We start from the raw sequence: 23,439 nt of genomic DNA, 5'->3' as shown, positions 1-23,439 counted from the left end.
AAGAAACTTGAAAAAGTGAACCAAATTTCTTTATTTGAATTGAGGAAGGGAAAAGTACATGAACCAAATGAAAATGCAAAAGATTCAAAAAAAAATAATCAGATTATTCACGAATCGACCATTCAAATTCGATCTATGAATTGGACAAATTATTTACTCATAGAAAAAAAAATGAAAGATCTTGCTGATAAGACAATCACAATAAGGAATCAAATAGAAGGAATCACAAAAGACAAGAAGAAAATAGTTCTAGCCTATCATGATAAAAGACCGGAATTACAAAAACATATTTGGCAGATACTTCAAAGAAAAAATACCCGATTAATACGCAAATCACATTATTTTATGAAATCTTTCATTGAAAAAATATACATAGATATCTTGCAATGTATGGTTACCATTTCTAAGGTTAATGCACAACTTTTAAAAAAAACAATTATCAATGAATCCATTACAACGATGAAAGAAATCAAGAAGGAATTGATGAAACAGATCAAGATACAATGAACTTTATTTCGACTATAAAAAAGTCCTTTTCTAATCCTAATATTAGAAATGATTTAAACACTTATCACGACTTATCTTCCTTGTCCCAAGCATATGTATTTTACAAATTGTCACAAACCCAATTATTTAACAACCATCACCTGAGATCTGTACTTCAATATCACGATCACGGGACCTATCCTTTTATTAAAGACAAGATAAAGTATTATTGTATGACACGAGGAATATTTGATTCCAAATCAAGGTTTGATTCCAAATCAAGGCATAAGAAAATTAATAAGTCTGGAATGAATAAATGGAAAAACTGGTTAAAGGGTCATTATCAATATAATTTTTCTCGGAGCAAATGGTCTCGATTAGTACCGAAAAAATGGCGAAATAGAGTCAATCAACGTTGTACTATTCAAATAAAGAATCAATGAAATTGTATTCATATAAAAAAGAAAAAGACCGATTAATTCATTACATGAATGAAAATTTTTGTGCAGTGGATTTATCGATGAGTCAAAAAGAAAAATTTAAAAACACTACAGATATGATCTTTTATCACATGAATATATAAATTATGGGGATAGTAAGGACTCATACACACTGAAACCCGAATCGTTTTATGTATTGCTAAATATGACTATTGATGATTACCTAAAAAAAGGATATTTTATTGATACCCATAAAATCTGGATAGAAAATATTTGGATTATAGAATTCTTCATTTTTGCCTTAGAAACAATAGTGATATTGAGAACAATAGTGATATGAGAACAATAGTGATATTGAGAACAATAGTGATATTGAGGACTGGACCGATATGTATATCGGTACCGAAATTTATAAAAATACTAATAAAAATACTAAGACTAAGACTCATCAAAAAAAAATTTTGATTGGATGGGAATGAATCGAAATTATTCTACCATATCAAATCTAGAACCTTGGTTCTTCCCAGAATTTGTGTTACCTTTTGATGCATATAAGATTAAACCGTGGATCATACCAATCAAATTACTTCTTTCTAATATTTATTATGAAAATGATATTAGTCAAAATCAAAATGAAAAAAATATTAGTCAAAATCAAAATGAAAAAAATATTAGTCAAAATCAAAATAAAAAAAATATTAGTCAAAATCAAAATAAAAAAATATTAGTCAAAATCAAAATAAAAAAAATATTAGTCAAAATCAAAATAAAAAAAATATTAGTCAAAATCAAAATAAAAAAAATATTAGTCAAAAATCAAAATAAAAAAAATATTAGTCAAAATCAAAATAAAAAAAATATTAGTCAAAATCAAAACATCAAAGATTCCGTTAAATAGAATTTCAAAATTCCAACCAAGAAAAAGAGGGTCAATCAAATCTTGTATCAGATCCACAAAAACAAAACCAAAAGGAATATCTTGAAGAGGATTGCACGAGATCAAACATTAAAAAAGGTAAAAAAAAAAAAAACAATCCAAGAAAAATAAGGAAGGAGAACTAGATTTGTTCCTGAAAAAATATTTTATTTTTCAATTAAGATGGATGACCCCTTGAATCAAAAAATTATTAATAATGTTAGGATATATTGTCTCCTACTTAGATTGATAAATCCAAGGGAAATTGCTATATCCTCGATTCAAAGAGGAGAGATGCATCTGGATGTAATGCTGATTCAGAAAGATCTAGCTCTTACAGAATTAATAAAAAGGGGAATATTAATTATCGAACCAATTCGTCTATCTTTAAGAAGGGATGGAAAATTCATTATATATCAAACCATAAGTATTTCATTGATCGATAAGAGTAAACACCAAATTAATAGAAAATACATAAAGAAAAGATATGTTGATAAGAATAATTTGAAAAAATCCACTGGACGACATGGCAATATATTTGTGAATGGGGATCAAGATCATTATAATTTCTTTGTTCCTGAAAATATTCTATCTCCTAGACGTCGTAGAGAATTGAGAATTCTAATTTGTTTCAACTCTCATAATCGGGATATTGTGAATAGAAATCCAGTATTTTGCAACGAAAACAACATAAGAAACTCTGAACAATTTTTGAATGAGGACAAACGTCTTAATACGGATTTAAATAAATTAATTAAATGCAAATTGTTTCTTTGGCCCAATTACCGATTAGAAGATTTAGCTTGTATGAATCGCTATTGGTTTGATACCAATAATGGTAGTCGTTTCAGTATGTCAAGGATACGTATGTATCCACGATTCAGAATTATTAATAGTATATTTCCTATATATCACATGCCGTTTTCAGTAAATAAAAACCGAAAGATGTACGCATATGGTGTGTTACGTTCTGGTACATGATACGTATTTACTTGTGTATCAATTCAATTGAATCTAGAAAGAAATCTACAGAATCTTTTTAGGTGCAAAGAATCATTCTCTTTCGTAAATGCAGAAATATATTATCCTTTTCTTTTCTATCTAAATCAAATGGAAAATTTGATTTAGATAGAAACGGATAAATCTAAATTTTTGCGTGTACTAGATTAAAAAAAATTGACATAATATAATAATTATTATTTTATTTTTCCTGATCGGTAAAATCCATGGCATGGAAAAGAAAGAAAAGAAAAAGATAAAAAAAGTTTTATGGTCAAAAATTCATTCATTTCACTTCTTCCACAAGAAGAAAAAGAAGAAAACAGGGGTTCTGTTGAATTTCAAGTATTAAGTTTCACCAATAAGATACGAAGGACTTACTTCACATTTGGAATTGCACAAAAGAGATTTTTTATCACAAAGAGGTCTACAAAAAATTCTGAGAAAACGTCAACGTCTGCTGGCTTATTTGTCAAAGAAAAATAGAGCGCGTTATAAGAAATTAATTGACCAGTTGGATATTCGGGAGCCAAAAAATCGTTAATTAAATCGTTTGAATTAGTATAGTAGTTATTAGATTTTTTATTTTGATGAACCTCCTACTTTTTTGAGGAATTCATGAAATAATGAATTAAGGAAGAAAAGATATGACTGTACCGGCTACAAAAAAAGATTTCATGATAGTTAATATGGGTCCTCACCACCCATCAATGCATGGTGTTCTTCGACTGATCGTTACTCTCGATGGTGAAGATGTTATTGACTGTGAACCCATATTGGGCTATTTACACAGAGGGATGGAAAAAATAGCGGAAAACCGAACAATTATACAATATCTGCCTTATGTAACACGTTGGGATTATTTAGCTACTATGTTCACAGAGGCAATAACGGTAAATGCACCAGAACAACTGGAAAATGTTCAAGTACCTAAAAGGGCTAGCTATATCAGAGTAATTATGCTGGAGCTGAGCCGTATAGCTTCTCATTTGTTATGGCTTGGGCCTTTTATGGCGGATATCGGCGCGCAGACTCCCTTTTTCTATATTTTCAGAGAGAGAGAATTGATATATGATTTATTCGAAGCCGCCACAGGTATGCGAATGATGCATAATTATTTCCGCATCGGAGGAGTAGCTGCCGATCTACTTATGGCTGGATAGATAAATGTTTGGATTTTTGCGATTATTTTTTAACAGGAATTGTTGAATATCAAAAACTCATTACGCGAAATCCCATTTTTTTGGAGCGAGTCGAAGGAGTGGGCATTATTGGTGGAGAGGAAGCAATAAATTGGGGTTTATCAGGACCGATGTTACGAGCTTCTGGAACACAATGGGATCTTCGTAAAATTGATAATTATGAGTGTTACAATGAATTCGATTGGGAAGTCCAATGGCAAAAAGAAGGAGATTCGTTAGCTCGTTATTTAGTACGAATCGGTGAAATGAGGGAATCTATAAAAATAATTCAACAGGCTCTAGAAGGAATTCCTGGAGGACCCTATGAGAATTTAGAAGTCCGACGCTTTGATAGAGCAAAAAATTCCGAATGGAATGATTTTGAATATAGATTTATTAGTAAAAAACCTTCACCCAATTTTGAATTGTCGAAACAAGAACTTTACGTGAGAGTAGAAGCCCCAAAAGGGGAATTAGGAATTTATTTGATAGGAGATAATAGTGTTTTCCCTTGGAGATGGAAAATTCGTCCACCCGGCTTCATAAATTTGCAAATTCTTCCTCAGCTAGTTAAAAGAATGAAATTGGCTGATATCATGACGATACTAGGTAGTATAGATATCATTATGGGAGAGGTTGATCGTTGAAATGATAATTGATACGACAGAAGTACAAACTATCAATTCTTTTTCTATATCGGAATCCTTAAAAGAAGTATATGGACTCATATGGATCTTTGTACCCATTTTGACCCTTATATTGGGAATTACAATAGGGGTACTAGTAATTGTGTGGTTAGAAAGAGAAATATCTGCAGCGATACAACAACGTATTGGGCCTGAATATGCCGGCCCCTTGGGAATTCTTCAAGCTCTAGCAGATGGAACTAAACTACTTTTTAAAGAAGACCTTCTCCCATCTAGAGGAGATGTTCGTTTGTTTAGTAATTGGACCGTCTATAGTGGTCATATCAATTCTACTAAGTTATTTAGTAATTCCTTTTGGGTATCGCCTCATTTTAGCCGATCTCAGTATAGGTGTTTTTTTATGGGTCGCCATTTCAAGTATTGCTCCTATTGGGCTTCTTATGTCAGGATACGGATCGAATAATAAATATTCCTTTTCAGGTGGTCTACGAGCTGCTGCTCAATCTATTAGTTATGAAATACCATTAACTCTATGTGTGTTATCAATATCTCTACGTGTGATTCGTTGAACATGAACTTTATACTTCTTTCCTAGAAGTAAAGGAAAGAAGTTGAATGTAATGTATTGAATAGGTATTTTATTTTTTATTCATCATTCGGGTCAATGAGTTAAACCAGATAGTTATATGAGTGAAACAAAACAACTTAGAAGTTTGCAGTAAGAAGATAAAATCTCATTTCATATGTACAAGAATAAAGTTGAAGTAAACATAAGCAGTGTAAACTGTTTACCCCAAGATTAAGATTCTTTCATTAGTCATCATATCTTGGAGCGGGTGTAAAAAGATCAACTGTATGGAGTTTTCATTACTGTCTTGTATTTATTACCATGCCGTAGATCAATCAAAAATCAGTGGACGGTTAGGAACACCAAAGTGCACAAAGGATTAGTAATAGAGATAATGTAAGGTATCAAAAAAAGAGATATTTCTACAATTTATAAAACGAATAAAAATAGGGACTTTAAGTTGGTAGAAATGATCAAGCAGTACTTCCCTACGATTCCGATCTAGAGTATGCTCCTATTCACTGATTAAAGAAATGACTATCCAGAACGAATTAATCCCTTATTCTTTTTTTTTCAAAGTACCCTCTTCTGAGATAGAAGAACAGGAACAAAAGAAATGGAATGTAATAATCGAATTAATAAAAAAAAGATATTTATTTATTCTTTTTTCCCATCCATATGGGTGGAATTCCTATCACAATTAATGGACTAATTCCTAATTCTTTAAATTCTTTAGATTTATTGATATAACGAGTATTTTATTGAAGGGCTGAGTTATTACCGAACAAAGAAAAATACATTTTTATTATCATAAGGGATGAGATTAATTCCGAAGCACTTTTTCTTATTCTAGCAAACGGAATTCCATTGGTTTAATTTCGGACTCTCTGATATATCTTTATTCTAGTTATCCCAAAAGAAAAGGGGTGATAATATCGAACTAGTCCTTACATTTATTTGTGGCCATAGAGGAGCCGTATGAAGCTGAGGTCTCATGTACGGTTTTGGAATAGCGATGGAAACAGTAATGTTATTATCGACTATAATTATCTAACAGTTCAAGTACAGTTGATATAGTTGAAGCACAGTCCAAATATGGCTTTTGGGGGTGGAATCTATGGCGTCAGCCCATAGGATTTATAGTTTTCATAATTTCTTCTCTAGCTGAATGTGAGAGATTGCCCTTTGATTTACCAGAAGCAGAGGAGGAATTAGTAGCAGGTTATCAAACCGAATATTCTGGTATCAGATTTGGTTTATTTTATCTTGCTTCTTACCTAAATCTATTAGCTTCTTCGTTATTCGTAACGGTTCTTTACTTAGGTGGGTGGAATTTATCTATTCCGTACATATCCATTCCTGAGCTTTTCGGAATAAAAAAAATAGCTGGAGTCTTTGGAATGACAATTGGTATCTTTATTACATTAGTTAAAGCTTATTTGTTTCTGTTCATTTCTATCACAACAAGATGGACTTTACCTAGGATGAGAATGGACCAGCTATTAAATCTTGGATGGAAATTTCTTTTACCTATTTCTTTGGGTAATCTATTATTGACAACTTCTTCCCAACTTGTTTCACTATAAAATAACAGAATACGATAACGATATTCTAGATTCATAACCTCTTTCAAACAAGAGAAAGAAACATCAATTTATTTATGGATATCTACAATATGTTTCCCATGGTAACTGGGTTCATGAATTATGGTCAACAAACAATACGAGCTGCAAGGTATATTGGTCAAAGTTTCATAATTACCTTATCCCACACAAACCGTTTACCTGTAACTATTCAATATCCTTATGAGAAATCAATTACGTCAGAACGTTTTCGTGGTCGAATTCACTTTGAATTTGATAAATGTATTGCTTGCGAAGTATGTGTTCGTGTATGCCCAATAGATCTACCTGTTGTTGATTGGAGATTGGAAAGAGATATGAAAAAGAAACAATTGCTTAATTATAGTATTGATTTCGGGGTCTGTATATTTTGTGGTAACTGTGTCGAGTATTGTCCAACAAACTGTTTATCAATGACTGAAGAATATGAGCTTTCTACTTATGATCGTCACGAATTGAATTATAATCAAATTGCTTTGAGTCGGTTACCAATGTCAGTAATTGAAGATTACACAATTCAAACAGTTATGAATTCGACTCAAATCAAAATAGATAAAGATAAACCCTTTGATTCAAGAACGATTACCGATTACTAAGATTTTGTTTTGATATAAAAGATCAAAACTTTTTTATTTTGGTTGGTCAGTAACTACAAATAATAATTAGTAACTATAGATTTAATTAGTAACTATAGATTGGTGAGAATCACTCTTTGATTTAAACTTATAATATTTTTATCACGGGAATTTCGAAATATACAATTTCAACTACTTTTTTTATTCTTTTTCTTTTGGATAAAAAGTAAGTAGGATTGGCCCAATAAAATAATTATATCTATATATAAAATTAATATTAAATTAATCCATATTAAGATTTAATTCAATTAGGAACATATCATATACAATAAAAATGGGGTAACCCTTTTCCTTTCCTGGACCATTTAGTAAGGTCATGATTTGACTTATATATTTTTTTTTTTACATATTATACATAATGGATTTACCTGGACCAATACATGATATTCTTGTAGCATTTCTGGGGTCAGTTCTTATATTAGGGGGTCTGGGGGTAGTATTACTTACCAATCCTATTTATTCTGCTTTTTCATTGGGATTGGTTCTTGTTTGTATATCCTTATTCTACATTCCATCGAACTCTTTTTTTGTAGCTGCCGCACAGCTACTTATTTATGTGGGAGCCGTAAATGTCTTAATCATATTTGCGGTAATGTTCATGAATGGTTCAGAATATTCCAATGATTCGTATTTTTGGACCATTGGAGATGGAGTCACTTCACTGGTTTGTACAAGTATTCTTTTTTCACTAATTACTACTATACCAGATACGTCATGGTACGGAATTATTTGGACTACAAGATCAAACCAGATTATAGAACAGGACCTAATAAGTAACGTTCAACAAATTGGGATTCATTTATCGACAGATTTTTATCTTCCCTTTGAACTAATTTCTATAATTCTTTTAGTTTCCTTGATAGGTGCAATTACTATGGCTCGCCAATAATAAATACTTAGAATTTTAAAAGAATTAAAAAGTTTTTAGAATTTTAGAAGTTCTAAATAAATAAAAAATCGAATCGCTTCAATTGTTCATATTGAAATGAATCGAGATTGATAAGGAGTTAGTCAATGATGTTCGAGCATGTACTTTTTTTGAGTGTTTATTTATTTTCTATCGGTCTCTATGGATTGATCACAAGTCGAAACATGGTTAGAGCACTTATGTGTCTTGAGCTTATACTAAATTCGGTTAATATTAATCTTGTAACATTTTCTGATATATTTGATAGTCGCCAATTAAAAGGAAACATTTTCTCAATCTTTATTATAGCTGTTGCAGCTGCTGAAGCAGCTATTGGTCTAGCTATTGTTTCGTCGATTCATCGAAACAGAAAATCAACTCGTATCAATCAATCGAATTTGTTGAATAATTAGTGATAATTATCATGATCATATATTGAATAATCAGTTATAATGATCATATAAATCAAGACACCACACAACATGATAAAGCATAAGAAAATATAAATGAAATTGGAATATTTTTCTATTTCTATTCTTTCACTTTCATATTCCATTAATGAAAAATAATTATATTCTTAATTTAATTGGTATTATAATTTTTTTATTTCGTTTTTTATTTGTTTATTTTATTTAATTTTAATGTATTTAAATTTTAATGTTTTTAATGTATTTTTAATGTATTATATAATAATATAAATGTATTATATAATAATATACTGCATAATATTATAAATATTATAATAAAATAATAAAAATAATATTATTAAATAATAATATGTTAATCATATTACGAAAATAAATTAAATTACTAATTTAGTTTTATTTTTATATATTCATATTTCATATTGAAAATATGAATATTGAAATATTGATTTGAATGATTGATCAATTTGTTTTGTCGGCCAATTTTTATTTACACATGTGACTCGTATGATCATGATTTTTGAAACGGAAATCAAAGTCTCTTGGCTTTTTCTCATGAACAGATTTAGAAATATATTGATTCTTAAAATTTTAATAAACCACTGCTTCGTCTGGTGTCTATAATATAAATACTAATTTTCTACCAGATTGAAAATTTTTGATGTTAAAATCTGGAATTTATAGATCCAATGTCACATTCAGTAAAAATTTATGATACATGTATAGGGTGTACTCAATGTGTACGAGCCTGCCCCACAGACGTATTGGAAATGATACCTTGGGACGGATGTAAAGCTAAGCAAATTGCTTCCGCACCAAGAACCGAGGACTGTGTGGGTTGTAAGAGATGTGAATCCGCCTGCCCCACGGATTTTTTGAGTGTCCGTGTTTATTTATCATATGAAACAACTCGCAGCATGGGTCTAGGTTATTGATACGTTACAAAAAAATCCACTTGAATCAATTGATTCCTCTTTACCGACAAAAGCCCGTACTCGAGAAAATATATTATTCTATTCCGAGCACGGGTTTTTCTGGTCAAACGTATCTTGTCTTTATCACGAGTTATTTTCCTTGGTTAACAATACTTGTTGTTTTGCCGATATCCGTCGGTTCTTCCATTTTCTTTCTTCCTCATAAAGGAAATAAGATGTTTAGGTGGTATGCTATATGTATATGCTCGTTGGAACTCCTTCTAACAACCTATGTTTTCTGTTATCATTTCCAATTGGACGATCCATTAACCCAATTGGAGGAAGATTTAAAATGGATAGATGTTTTTGATTTTCACTGGAGACTGGGAATCGATGGGCTTTCCATAGGACCTATTTTACTGACAGGATTTATCACCACTTTAGCTACCTTAGCGGCTTGGCCAGTTACTCGAAATTCGCGATTGTTCTATTTTCTCATGTTAGCAATGTACAGCGGTCAAATAGGATTATTTTCTTCTAGAGACCTTTTACTTTTTTTCATGCTGTGGGAGTTAGAATTAATTCCTGTTTATTTACTTTTATCCATGTGGGGGGGAAAGAAACGTCTCTACTCGGCCACAAAGTTTATTTTGTACACTGCGGGGGGCTCCATTTTTCTCTTAATAGGAGTTCTAGGTATGGGTTTATATGGCCCTAATGAACCCACATTAGATTTTTCAAAATTAACTAATCAATCATATCCTGTGGCATTGGAAATAATATTATATTTTGGATTCCTTATTGCTTATGCTGTCAAATCGCCGATTATACCCCTACATACGTGGTTACCAGATACCCATGGAGAAGCACATTACAGTACATGTATGCTTCTAGCTGGAATCTTATTAAAAATGGGCGCATATGGACTTATTCGGATCAATATGGAATTATTACCCCACGCTCATTCTATATTTTCTCCCTGGTTGGTAATAGTGGGAACGATTCAAATAATCTATGCAGCTTCAACCTCTCTCGGTCAACGGAATTAAAAAAAAGAATAGCCTATTCCTCTGTATCTCACATGGGTTTCACAATTATAGGAATTGGTTCTATAACCGGAATGGGACTCAACGGTGCCATTTTACAAATACTCTCTCATGGATTTATTGGTGCTGCGCTTTTTTTCTTGGCAGGAACGAGTTGTGATAGAATACGTCTTGTTTATCTCGACGAAATGGGGGGGGTATCGATCCCAATGCCAAAACTATTTACCATGTTCAGTAGTTTTTCGATGGCTTCTCTTGCATTGCCAGGAATGAGTGTTTTGTTGCGGAATTATTAGTATTTTTTGGAATAATTACTAGTCCAAAATACCTTTTAATGCCAAAAATGCTAATTACTTTTGTAATGGCAATTGGAATGATATTAACTCCTATTTATTTATTATCTATGTTACGTCAGATGTTCTATGGATACAAGCTATTCAATGTTCCAAACTCTAATTTTGCGGATTCTGGACCACGAGAACTATTTGTTTCAATCTGTATCTTTCTACCCGTAATAGGTATTGGTATTTATCCGGATTTCGTTCTCTCGCTATCAGTTGACAGGGTGCAAGCTATCCTATCTAATTACTTTCATCGATAGTCTTTCATTAATAATACGGAAATATAATTTTTGTCTTTGATTTTAAGATTTTTAAAATCGTTCGCTGTACAATGCAAAAGAATAAAGTGAATTAGAATTGTAATGAGATGCATTTTGAGTTTTTGAGAACCGTTTTGAATAAGGAATGATTCAAACGGTTCTCAAAAACTCGCACAAACAAGAAGCTTTTTATATATATATGGGATGATGTTCTTATGTATTCTTTATGTAGTTTATTCAATTATTTATCTGTGTAGTTTATTCAAGTAGATGTTAATGTGAATGAACCATAACTATGTAGACCTATTCCTAATAGATTGATTCCAAAATAACATACCCAAATTATAAGAAATCCTATAGAAGCCACAAGTGCCGAATTCATACTTTGCAAACTTTGATTTGTTCTACTTCTAATATGTATTCTAGTTCTAGTATGTAAATAAATCGCGAATATGGTCCAAGTAATAAAAGCCCAAGTTTCTTTGGGGTCCCAATTCCAATAAGATCCCCATGCCTCATTAGCCCATACTGCTCCACAAAGAATGCCTATGGTTAAAAAGGTAAATCCTAAACTAATGACACGATAACTCCAATAATCCAAACGTTGAGTCAATTGATATTTATAATAATTTCGAAATGAAAGAAAAGAAGTGTTTTTAAAAACACTTCTTTTTTCATTCAAATATTGAATCTCACCAAAGAAAAATGGTTTAATTAAGAAATTATTACCTTTACAAAAAATATCGATGTTTTTTCGAAATGTAATGACTAGAAGAGCGACTGATAATAGTGATCCGCATAAAAGAGCTGCATAGCTTAATAACATCATACTTACGTGCATCATTAACCACTGAGATTGTAGAGCAGGTACTAATATTGCGGATTGATGCATTTCAGTTAAAAAACCCGACGTGGCAAAGCCTTGTGTAAAAATGGTACTTGGTGCGGTTATTGTGCTTAAATCATTTTTATGGTTCCCCATCTTGGAAATCATATGAATAATGGAGAAACTGCACGAAAGGAAGATTAATGACTCGTATAAATTACTTAACGGAAAATGTCCTGAAGAAATCCAACGAGAAACTAATAATCCTGTTATAGAGAAAAAAGTGGCTATCATCCCTTTTTCCAATGAATCACGCAATCCTACGATTTCGCGGACTAATAAGATCATTAAATGAATCGTAATCACAATTGAAATTATCGAAAAAGAGATATGAGTTAATATATGTTCTAAAGTTGTAAATATCATAAAAAGGGGTCCCATTAGAGAATTTAAATCGAGAATTGAATACATTATAGGATCCATTGTGTCTCTTTTAGAGGATTTATTTTCTAGGATTTCAAGGATGCCGCCACTCGGACTCGAACCGAGATGCTCTAGCACTGCTTCCTAAGAGCAGCGTGTCTACCAATTTCACCATGGCGGCTTACTTGAAATAATAATAGTCAATTCATGTTGAATCGTCGAGAATCAAGGATTCAATATAGTTTAGTAAACATTAGAATCGATAAATCAAAATTCATTTAAATTCCTATTTGAATCTCTATTCAAAAAAAGAATCTTTAGTTGGGATCATTGTAAGTTTAGTTTTAATAATAAAGTAAGTTTAGTTTTAGTAAGTTTAGTTTTAATAATAAACTTTCGCGTACTAGAAACTAAGTTCTTCCAAAACAGTTAGAACTCAATAGTTTTGTTGTCTGTCGAGGTATAGAACTAAGAATTGTTCATTTTCTATTTTTTGATTCGTTTTTTATTTATCCGATTTGATTTCATAGATTCAAACAAAATGAAAAAAAAAATATTTTTTTTTTCAATGAAGAAGATTAAATAACCAGGATTTCATATGTATAACAATTTCATCACTAAATCAAAAGAATTTGAAATTTTCTAACGATTTCGACACCTTAGTATCATTCCTTAGTATCATTAGAGTATTAATACTCTTCATATTATATATAATGGTCTCTTCATTATATATATAATGCATAATGGTAAGATTTACCAAACTAATTAGGTTTTTGTTAGGCATATAAGAAACAAAAGAATTTTCATTTCTATCGTAATCATACTCTACTTTTCACAATAGAAAAATATTTTTCTATTGTGAAAAAAGTAGATAGAAAAAATATTCAGAATTCGATATACATACCTTTATTCTACATACCACATCTACATACTACAACAGCTAGTTCTAACTCATATTGATATTGAGGAGTTCAATACATTAATTAATGTGAATCGTTCATCTTAAAAAATTCGAAGTTCTTCGGGTATGTCAATTCCGATTATTCCAAGACTTTATTATTTGTTTGTTGCACAAAAAAACTTTTTGAACGTCCGGTGGAAACCGATTTCGCTAAGGAAAAAGCCTTTACTGCAGCTAAAAATCCTTTTTTTTTCCAAATATTTTTACGAATACGTTTTTTTGACATAGAAGTACGCTTTTTGGGAACTGCCATTCAAAAAGGGTTACCAGTTTTTATCGTTGTATGTGAAAGACATGTATTGTTTTGTTCAAAATAGATTGTTCCTTTTAGTCATTATCTATACTTATTCCCTGGTAGAATAGTTTTAAAAAAAGCATTTTCGAATATGTTTAAAACCTATTAAAAAATATATTTAAAACCTATTAAAAAATATATTTAAAACCTGTTTGAAAATATATTTTAAACCTATTAAAACATATAATTTTATTAAAACATAATTAGAATCAAGTACTCCTTTTGGTATAACTCTTTTTTCTTATTATACTATATAATATGGCTATAAATTACCAGAATAGAATATTCTACTAAGACTAGACTAGAATAGTAGAATTATTAAAGATTTCATTTTGTTTTCTTATGGAACATACATATCAATATGCATGGATAATACCTTTTCTTCCACTTCCAGTTACTGTGTCAATAGGATTTGGACTTCTACTGATTCCGACAGCAACAAAAAATATTCGTCGTATATGGGCTTTTCCTAGTGTTTTACTGTTAAGTATAGTTATGGGGTTTTCAGCCAATTTATCTATTCAACAAATACATGGAAGTTCTATCTATCAATATCTATGGTCTTGGACCATCAATAATGATTTTTCCTTAGAGTTCGGATATTTGATCGACCCACTTAGTTCTATTATGTCAATACTAATTACTACTGTTGGAATCTTGGTTCTTATTTATAGTGACAATTATATGTCTCATGATCAAGGATATCTGAGATTTTTTGCTTATATGAGTTTTTTCAATGCTTCCATGTTGGGATTAGTTACCAGTTCCAATTTGATACAAATTTATATTTTTTGGGAACTGGTGGGGATGTGTTCCTATTTATTAATAGGATTTTGGTTCACACGACCGACTGCAGCAAGTGCTTGTCAAAAAGCTTTTGTAACTAACCGTGTAGGGGATTTTGGTTTATTATTAGGAATTTTAGGTTTTTATTGGATAACAGGTAGTTTCGAATTTCGGGATTTGTTCGAAATAACTAATAACTTGATCCATAATAATGGTGTCAGTTCTTTATTTGCTACTTTGTGTGCCTCTTTATTATTCATTGGTGCAGTTGCTAAATCCGCACAATTCCCCCTTCACGTATGGTTACCCGATGCCATGGAAGGACCCACTCCCATCTCGGCTCTTATACACGCTGCTACTATGGTAGCAGCAGGAATTTTTCTTGTAGCTCGACTTCTTCCTATTTTCATAGCTATACCTTACATAATGAATTTCATATCTTTAATAGGTGTAATAACAGTACTACTAGGAGCTACTTTGGCTCTTGCTCAAAGAGATATAAAAAGAAGTTTAGCCTATTCTACAATGTCTCAATTGGGTTATATTATGTTAGCTCTAGGTATAGGTTCTTATCGAGCTGCTTTATTCCATTTGATTACCCATGCCTATTCTAAAGCTTTATTGTTTTTGGGATCCGGATCCATTATTCATTCAATGGAACCTATTGTTGGATATTCGCCAGAAAAAAGTCAGAATATGGCTCTTATGGGTGGTTTAAGAAGATATGTTCCAATTACAAGAACTACTTTTTTATTGGGTACACTTTCTATTTGCGGTATTCCACCTCTTGCTTGTTTTTGGTCCAAAGATGAAATTCTTAATGATAGTTGGTTGTATTCACCAATTTTCGCAATAATAGCTTGTTTCACAGCAGGATTGACTGCATTTTATATGTTTCGGGTGTATTTACTTACCTTTGATGGACATTTGCGCGTTCATTTTCAAGATTACAGTAGCACAAAAAATAGTTCGTCCTATTCAATATCTCTATGGGGAAAGGAGGTAGCCAAAGCAGTCAATAGAAATTTACCTTTATCAACAATGAATAATAGGGTCTTCTTTTTTTCAAAGGATATGTATAAAATTGATAATAATCTAAAAAAATGCATACGATACTTTAATACTTCTTTCGAAAAAAAGTACACTTCTATGTACCCTCGCGAAGTGGACAATACTATGCTATTTCCTCTGCTTATATTGGTATTATTTACTTTGTTTGTTGGATCAATAGGAATTCATTTTGATCAAGGAGTAATAGATTTGGATATATTATCCAAATGGTTAACTCCACTCACAAACCTTTTCCATCCAAATTCGAGTTATTCTGTGGATTGGTATGAATTTTTTACAAATGCAATTTTTTCAGTAAGTATAGCTATTTCCGGACTATTCATAGCATATTCTTATATGGGTCTGCTTATTCGTTTTTCCGGAATTTGAACTTTATCAATGCATTTGTAAAAGGTGGTCCTAAAAGGATTCTCTTGGACCAAATAAAAAATGGGATATACAATTGGTCATATAATCGTGGTTACATAGATATTTTTTATACTAAGGTTTTTACCATGGGTATAAGGGGATTAACCGAACTAACTCAGTTTTTTGATAGATATATAATTGATGGAATTACAAATGGGGTTGGCATTGCAAGTTTTTTTATAGGGGAAGGAATCAAATCCATGGGAGGTGGACGAATCTCTTCTTATCTATTCTTTTATTTATTTTATGCATCAATATCTTTATTCATTTTTTTATTTTTTTTATAAATTTATATTTTATAAATTTATAAATATAAACCAACTTAAAGTCCCTATTTTTATTCGTTTTATAAATTGTAGAAATATCTCTTTTTTTGATACCTTACATTATCTCTATTACTAATCCTTTGTGCACTTTGGTGTTCCTAACCGTCCACTGATTTTTGATTGATCTACGGCATGGTAATAAATACAAGACAGTAATGAAAACTCCATACAGTTGATCTTTTACACCCGCTCCAAGATATGATGACTAATGAAAGAATCTTAATCTTGGGGTAAACAGTTTACACTGCTTATGTTTACTTCAACTTTATTCTTGTACATATGAAATGAGATTTTATCTTCTTACTGCAAACTTCTAAGTTGTTTTGTTTCACTCATATAACTATCTGGTTTAACTCATTGACCCGAATGATGAATAAAAAATAAAATACCTATTCAATACATTACATTCAACTTCTTTCCTTTACTTCTAGGAAAGAAGTATAAAGTTCATGTTCAACGAATCACACGTAGAGATATTGATAACACACATAGAGTTAATGGTATTTCATAACTAATAGATTGAGCAGCAGCTCGTAGACCACCTGAAAAGGAATATTTATTATTCGATCCGTATCCTGACATAAGAAGCCCAATAGGAGCAATACTTGAAATGGCGACCCATAAAAAAACACCTATACTGAGATCGGCTAAAATGAGGCGATACCCAAAAGGAATTACTAAATAACTTAGTAGAATTGATATGACCACTATAGACGGTCCAATACTAAACAAACGAACATCTCCTCTAGATGGGAGAAGGTCTTCTTTAAAAAGTAGTTTAGTTCCATCTGCTAGAGCTTGAAGAATTCCCAAGGGGCCGGCATATTCAGGCCCAATACGTTGTTGTATCGCTGCAGATATTTCTCTTTCTAACCACACAATTACTAGTACCCCTATTGTAATTCCCAATATAAGGGTCAAAATGGGTACAAAGATCCATATGAGTCCATATACTTCTTTTAAGGATTCCGATATAGAAAAAGAATTGATAGTTTGTACTTCTGTCGTATCAATTATCATTTCAACGATCAACCTCTCCCATAATGATATCTATACTACCTAGTATCGTCATGATATCAGCCAATTTCATTCTTTTAACTAGCTGAGGAAGAATTTGCAAATTTATGAAGCCGGGTGGACGAATTTTCCATCTCCAAGGGAAAACACTATTATCTCCTATCAAATAAATTCCTAATTCCCCTTTTGGGGCTTCTACTCTCACGTAAAGTTCTTGTTTCGACAATTCAAAATTGGGTGAAGGTTTTTTACTAATAAATCTATATTCAAAATCATTCCATTCGGAATTTTTTGCTCTATCAAAGCGTCGGACTTCTAAATTCTCATAGGGTCCTCCAGGAATTCCTTCTAGAGCCTGTTGAATTATTTTTATAGATTCCCTCATTTCACCGATTCGTACTAAATAACGAGCTAACGAATCTCCTTCTTTTTGCCATTGGACTTCCCAATCGAATTCATTGTAACACTCATAATTATCAATTTTACGAAGATCCCATTGTGTTCCAGAAGCTCGTAACATCGGTCCTGATAAACCCCAATTTATTGCTTCCTCTCCACCAATAATGCCCACTCCTTCGACTCGCTCCAAAAAAATGGGATTTCGCGTAATGAGTTTTTGATATTCAACAATTCCTGTTAAAAAATAATCGCAAAAATCCAAACATTTATCTATCCAGCCATAAGGTAGATCGGCAGCTACTCCTCCGATGCGGAAATAATTATGCATCATTCGCATACCTGTGGCGGCTTCGAATAAATCATATATCAATTCTCTCTCTCTGAAAATATAGAAAAAGGGAGTCTGCGCGCCGATATCCGCCATAAAAGGCCCAAGCCATAACAAATGAGAAGCTATACGGCTCAGCTCCAGCATAATTACTCTGATATAGCTAGCCCTTTTAGGTACTTGAACATTTTCCAGTTGTTCTGGTGCATTTACCGTTATTGCCTCTGTGAACATAGTAGCTAAATAATCCCAACGTGTTACATAAGGCAGATATTGTATAATTGTTCGGTTTTCCGCTATTTTTTCCATCCCTCTGTGTAAATAGCCCAATATGGGTTCACAGTCAATAACATCTTCACCATCGAGAGTAACGATCAGTCGAAGAACACCATGCATTGATGGGTGGTGAGGACCCATATTAACTATCATGAAATCTTTTTTTGTAGCCGGTACAGTCATATCTTTTCTTCCTTAATTCATTATTTCATGAATTCCTCAAAAAAGTAGGAGGTTCATCAAAATAAAAAATCTAATAACTACTATACTAATTCAAACGATTTAATTAACGATTTTTTGGCTCCCGAATATCCAACTGGTCAATTAATTTCTTATAACGCGCTCTATTTTTCTTTGACAAATAAGCCAGCAGACGTTGACGTTTTCTCAGAATTTTTTGTAGACCTCTTTGTGATAAAAAATCTCTTTTGTGCAATTCCAAATGTGAAGTAAGTCTTCGTATCTTATTGGTGAAACTTAATACTTGAAATTCAACAGAACCCCTGTTTTCTTCTTTTTCTTCTTGTGGAAGAAGTGAAATGAATGAATTTTTGACCATAAAACTTTTTTTATCTTTTTCTTTTCTTTCTTTTCCATGCCATGGATTTTACCGATCAGGAAAAATAAAATAATAATTATTATATTATGTCAATTTTTTTTAATCTAGTACACGCAAAAATTTAGATTTATCCGTTTCTATCTAAATCAAATTTTCCATTTGATTTAGATAGAAAAGAAAAGGATAATATATTTCTGCATTTACGAAAGAGAATGATTTCTTTGCACCTAAAAAGATTCTGTAGATTTCTTTCTAGATTCAATTGAATTGATACACAAGTAAATACGTATCATGTACCAGAACGTAACACACCATATGCGTACATCTTTCGGTTTTTATTTACTGAAAACGGCATGTGATATATAGGAAATATACTATTAAATAATTCTGAATCGTGGATACATACGTATCCTTGACATACTGAAACGACTACCATTATTGGTATCAAACCAATAGCGATTCATACAAGCTAAATCTTCTAATCGGTAATTGGGCCAAAGAAACAATTTGCATTTAATTAATTTATTTAAATCCGTATTAAGACGTTTGTCCTCATTCAAAAATTGTTCAGAGTTTCTTATGTTGTTTTCGTTGCAAAATACTGGATTTCTATTCACAATATCCCGATTATGAGAGTTGAAACAAATTAGAATTCTCAATTCTCTACGACGTCTAGGAGATAGAATATTTTCAGGAACAAAGAAATTATAATGATCTTGATCCCCATTCACAAATATATTGCCATGTCGTCCAGTGGATTTTTTCAAATTATTCTTATCAACATATCTTTTCTTTATGTATTTTCTATTAATTTGGTGTTTACTCTTATCGATCAATGAAATACTTATGGTTTGATATATAATGAATTTTCCATCCCTTCTTAAAGATAGACGAATTGGTTCGATAATTAATATTCCCCTTTTTATTAATTCTGTAAGAGCTAGATCTTTCTGAATCAGCATTACATCCAGATGCATCTCTCCTCTTTGAATCGAGGATATAGCAATTTCCCTTGGATTTATCAATCTAAGTAGGAGACAATATATCCTAACATTATTAATAATTTTTTGATTCAAGGGGTCATCCCATCTTAATTGAAAAATAAAATATTTTTTCAGGAACAAATCTAGTTCTCCTTCCTTATTTTTCTTGGATTGTTTTTTTTTTTTTTTACCTTTTTTAATGTTTGATCTCGTGCAATCCTCTTCAAGATATTCCTTTTGGTTTTGTTTTTGTGGATCTGATACAAGATTTGATTGACCCTCTTTTTCTTGGTTGGAATTTTGAAATTCTATTTTAACGGAATCTTTGATGTTTTGATTTTGACTAATATTTTTTTTATTTTGATTTTGACTAATATTTTTTTTATTTTGATTTTGACTAATATTTTTTTTATTTTGATTTTGACTAATATTTTTTTTATTTTGATTTTGACTAATATTTTTTTTATTTTGATTTTGACTAATATTTTTTTTATTTTGATTTTGACTAATATTTTTTTTATTTTGATTTTGACTAATATTTTTTTCATTTTGATTTTGACTAATATTTTTTTCATTTTGATTTTGACTAATATCATTTTCATAATAAATATTAGAAAGAAGTAATTTGATTGGTATGATCCACGGTTTAATCTTATATGCATCAAAAGGTAACACAAATTCTGGGAAGAACCAAGGTTCTAGATTTGATATGGTAGAATAATTTCGATTCATTCCCATCCAATCAAAAATTTTTTTTTGATGAGTCTTAGTCTTAGTATTTTTATTAGTATTTTTATAAATTTCGGTACCGATATACATATCGGTCCAGTCCTCAATATCACTATTGTTCTCAATATCACTATTGTTCTCAATATCACTATTGTTCTCAATATCACTATTGTTTCTAAGGCAAAAATGAAGAATTCTATAATCCAAATATTTTCTATCCAGATTTTTATGGGTATCAATAAAATATCCTTTTTTTAGGTAATCATCAATAGTCATATTTAGCAATACATAAAACGATTCGGGTTTCAGTGTGTATGAGTCCTTACTATCCCCATAATTTATATATTCATGTGATAAAAGATCATATCTGTAGTGTTTTTTAAATTTTTCTTTTTGACTCATCGATAAATCCACTGCACAAAAATTTTCATTCATGTAATGAATTAATCGGTCTTTTTCTTTTTTATATGAATACAATTTCATTGATTCTTTATTTTGAATAGTACAACGTTGATTGACTCTATTTCGCCATTTTTTCGGTACTAATCGAGACCATTTGCTCCGAGAAAAATTATATTGATAATGACCCTTTAACCAGTTTTTCCATTTATTCATTCCAGACTTATTAATTTTCTTATGCCTTGATTTGGAATCAAACCTTGATTTGGAATCAAATATTCCTCGTGTCATACAATAATACTTTATCTTGTCTTTAATAAAAGGATAGGTCCCGTGATCGTGATATTGAAGTACAGATCTCAGGTGATGGTTGTTAAATAATTGGGTTTGTGACAATTTGTAAAATACATATGCTTGGGACAAGGAAGATAAGTCGTGATAAGTGTTTAAATCATTTCTAATATTAGGATTAGAAAAGGACTTTTTTATAGTCGAAATAAAGTTCATTGTATCTTGATCTGTTTCATCAATTCCTTCTTGATTTCTTTCATCGTTGTAAATGGATTCATTGATAATTGTTTTTTTTAAAAGTTGTGCATTAACCTTAGAAATGGTAACCATACATTGCAAGATATCTATGTATATTTTTTCAATGAAAGATTTCATAAAATAATGTGATTTGCGTATTAATCGGGTATTTTTTCTTTGAAGTATCTGCCAAATATGTTTTTGTAATTCCGGTCTTTTATCATGATAGGCTAGAACTATTTTCTTCTTGTCTTTTGTGATTCCTTCTATTTGATTCCTTATTGTGATTGTCTTATCAGCAAGATCTTTCATTTTTTTTTCTATGAGTAAATAATTTGTCCAATTCATAGATCGAATTTGAATGGTCGATTCGTGAATAATCTGATTATTTTTTTTTGAATCTTTTGCATTTTCATTTGGTTCATGTACTTTTCCCTTCCTCAATTCAAATAAAGAAATTTGGTTCACTTTTTCAAGTTTCTTCATTATTCGTTTTAGAACTAGAACTGTTCGTTTTAGAACTAGAACTATTCGTTTTAGAACTAGAACTATTCGTTTTAGAACTCGTTTTAGAACTCGTTTTAGAACTAGAACTATTTTGATGACCCATCTTTTTTTTTCTTTTGAAACTTTTAGAGAGTTCTTTTTTACTTTTCTAATTTTTTTTTTGAGTTCCTTATATATGGGTTCAAAAAAAGAAGGTTGCTTTCGGGGAGAACCAAAAGGGAGTTCCGTTTCCATTCCCCAAACTGTTAAAAAACAAAAATTTTCTTTTTTTCCTTTTTTTTTCATTGGATCTCCATGATGAGATCGTATTTTAGATCTTCGCCAAGGTTTTAAACGAAAAGGAAATAAAATCTTTATCTGAATACCATCTGTTAACCAATCTTGGGGAAATTCTGTTTCTGATAATGGAACACCATTATAGGTGCATTTAACATGTATTTCTCTATTCCATTCCTTCAAATCCTCATACCACTCGGGGAATTGGAATAATAACATACGTCCAATATTTTTAGCTATTATCAATGAAGGCAATACAATGTTTTTTCTAAAAAAAGATTGGGTTATCAGCATCAAACCTCTTATTGCTTGAGCAAATATAATGCTATCCCAAATTTCTGATATTGTTATCCGTTCATCTTCCTCTTTTTTTTTTTTCTCCTCGTCTTTTTTTTTCCCAGTGTTTGTCTCTTCCTCTTCCTCCTCAAAGTCGGAAGTTTCGGATTCTGGGTTTCCCCCCACGGAATTCCTAAAAATAAGATTAATTATTCGATATCTATATCTATCAAAAAAAGAAAAAAAAAAGACTTTGTCTATTCGATCCAAAAAAAGCGGGGAATGAACATTTGTTTGAAATATTTCCCAAATAACTGTTTTACGTCTTTGAGCACGCATGGATCCTTGGATTATACCCCGATTAAAATCTGGTTGTTGCGAATAACGTATCAAAGCCACCTCTTCTGCTTCTGCTTCTGCTTCTGCTTCTGCTTCTGCTTGATCAATATTATCAGTATCGGTATCCAGATTTTTATCAGTATAGATCACCACCCGTTTCGCTTTTCTTGAACAAATTTCATAATCTTCCTTCTGTTCTTCTCCATTTTCTTGATCCAGTCCTTCTAATTCATCGGTCAATTTGTATGACCATCGAGGAACCTTTTTACTGATTTCTTCTATTCCAATGGATTTTTTTTCTTCTATTCCAATGGATTTTTTTTCTTCTATTCCAATGGAT

At 31.2% G+C, this 23,439-nt stretch overlaps 1 long non-coding RNA gene across 1 annotated transcript; it reads right to left on the bottom strand.

Annotated features, from left to right (window-relative positions):
* Positions 1-10,215: 10,215 nt before the first annotated feature.
* LOC135664788 (uncharacterized) lies at positions 10,216-17,134 on the bottom strand. Its single transcript, XR_010508978.1, has 2 exons — positions 14,041-17,134; positions 10,216-13,994 (listed from the first exon to the last, which is right to left on the bottom strand). It is a non-coding gene; the product is annotated as an uncharacterized LOC135664788 (long non-coding RNA).
* Between the last annotated feature and the right edge of the window lie 6,305 nt (positions 17,135-23,439).

Source organism: Musa acuminata, unplaced genomic scaffold (genome assembly GCF_036884655.1).
Source record: "Musa acuminata AAA Group cultivar baxijiao unplaced genomic scaffold, Cavendish_Baxijiao_AAA HiC_scaffold_887, whole genome shotgun sequence".
Taxonomy (NCBI): Eukaryota; Viridiplantae; Streptophyta; class Magnoliopsida; order Zingiberales; family Musaceae; genus Musa; species Musa acuminata.
This window is presented reverse-complemented; position numbering and strand designations above follow the sequence as displayed.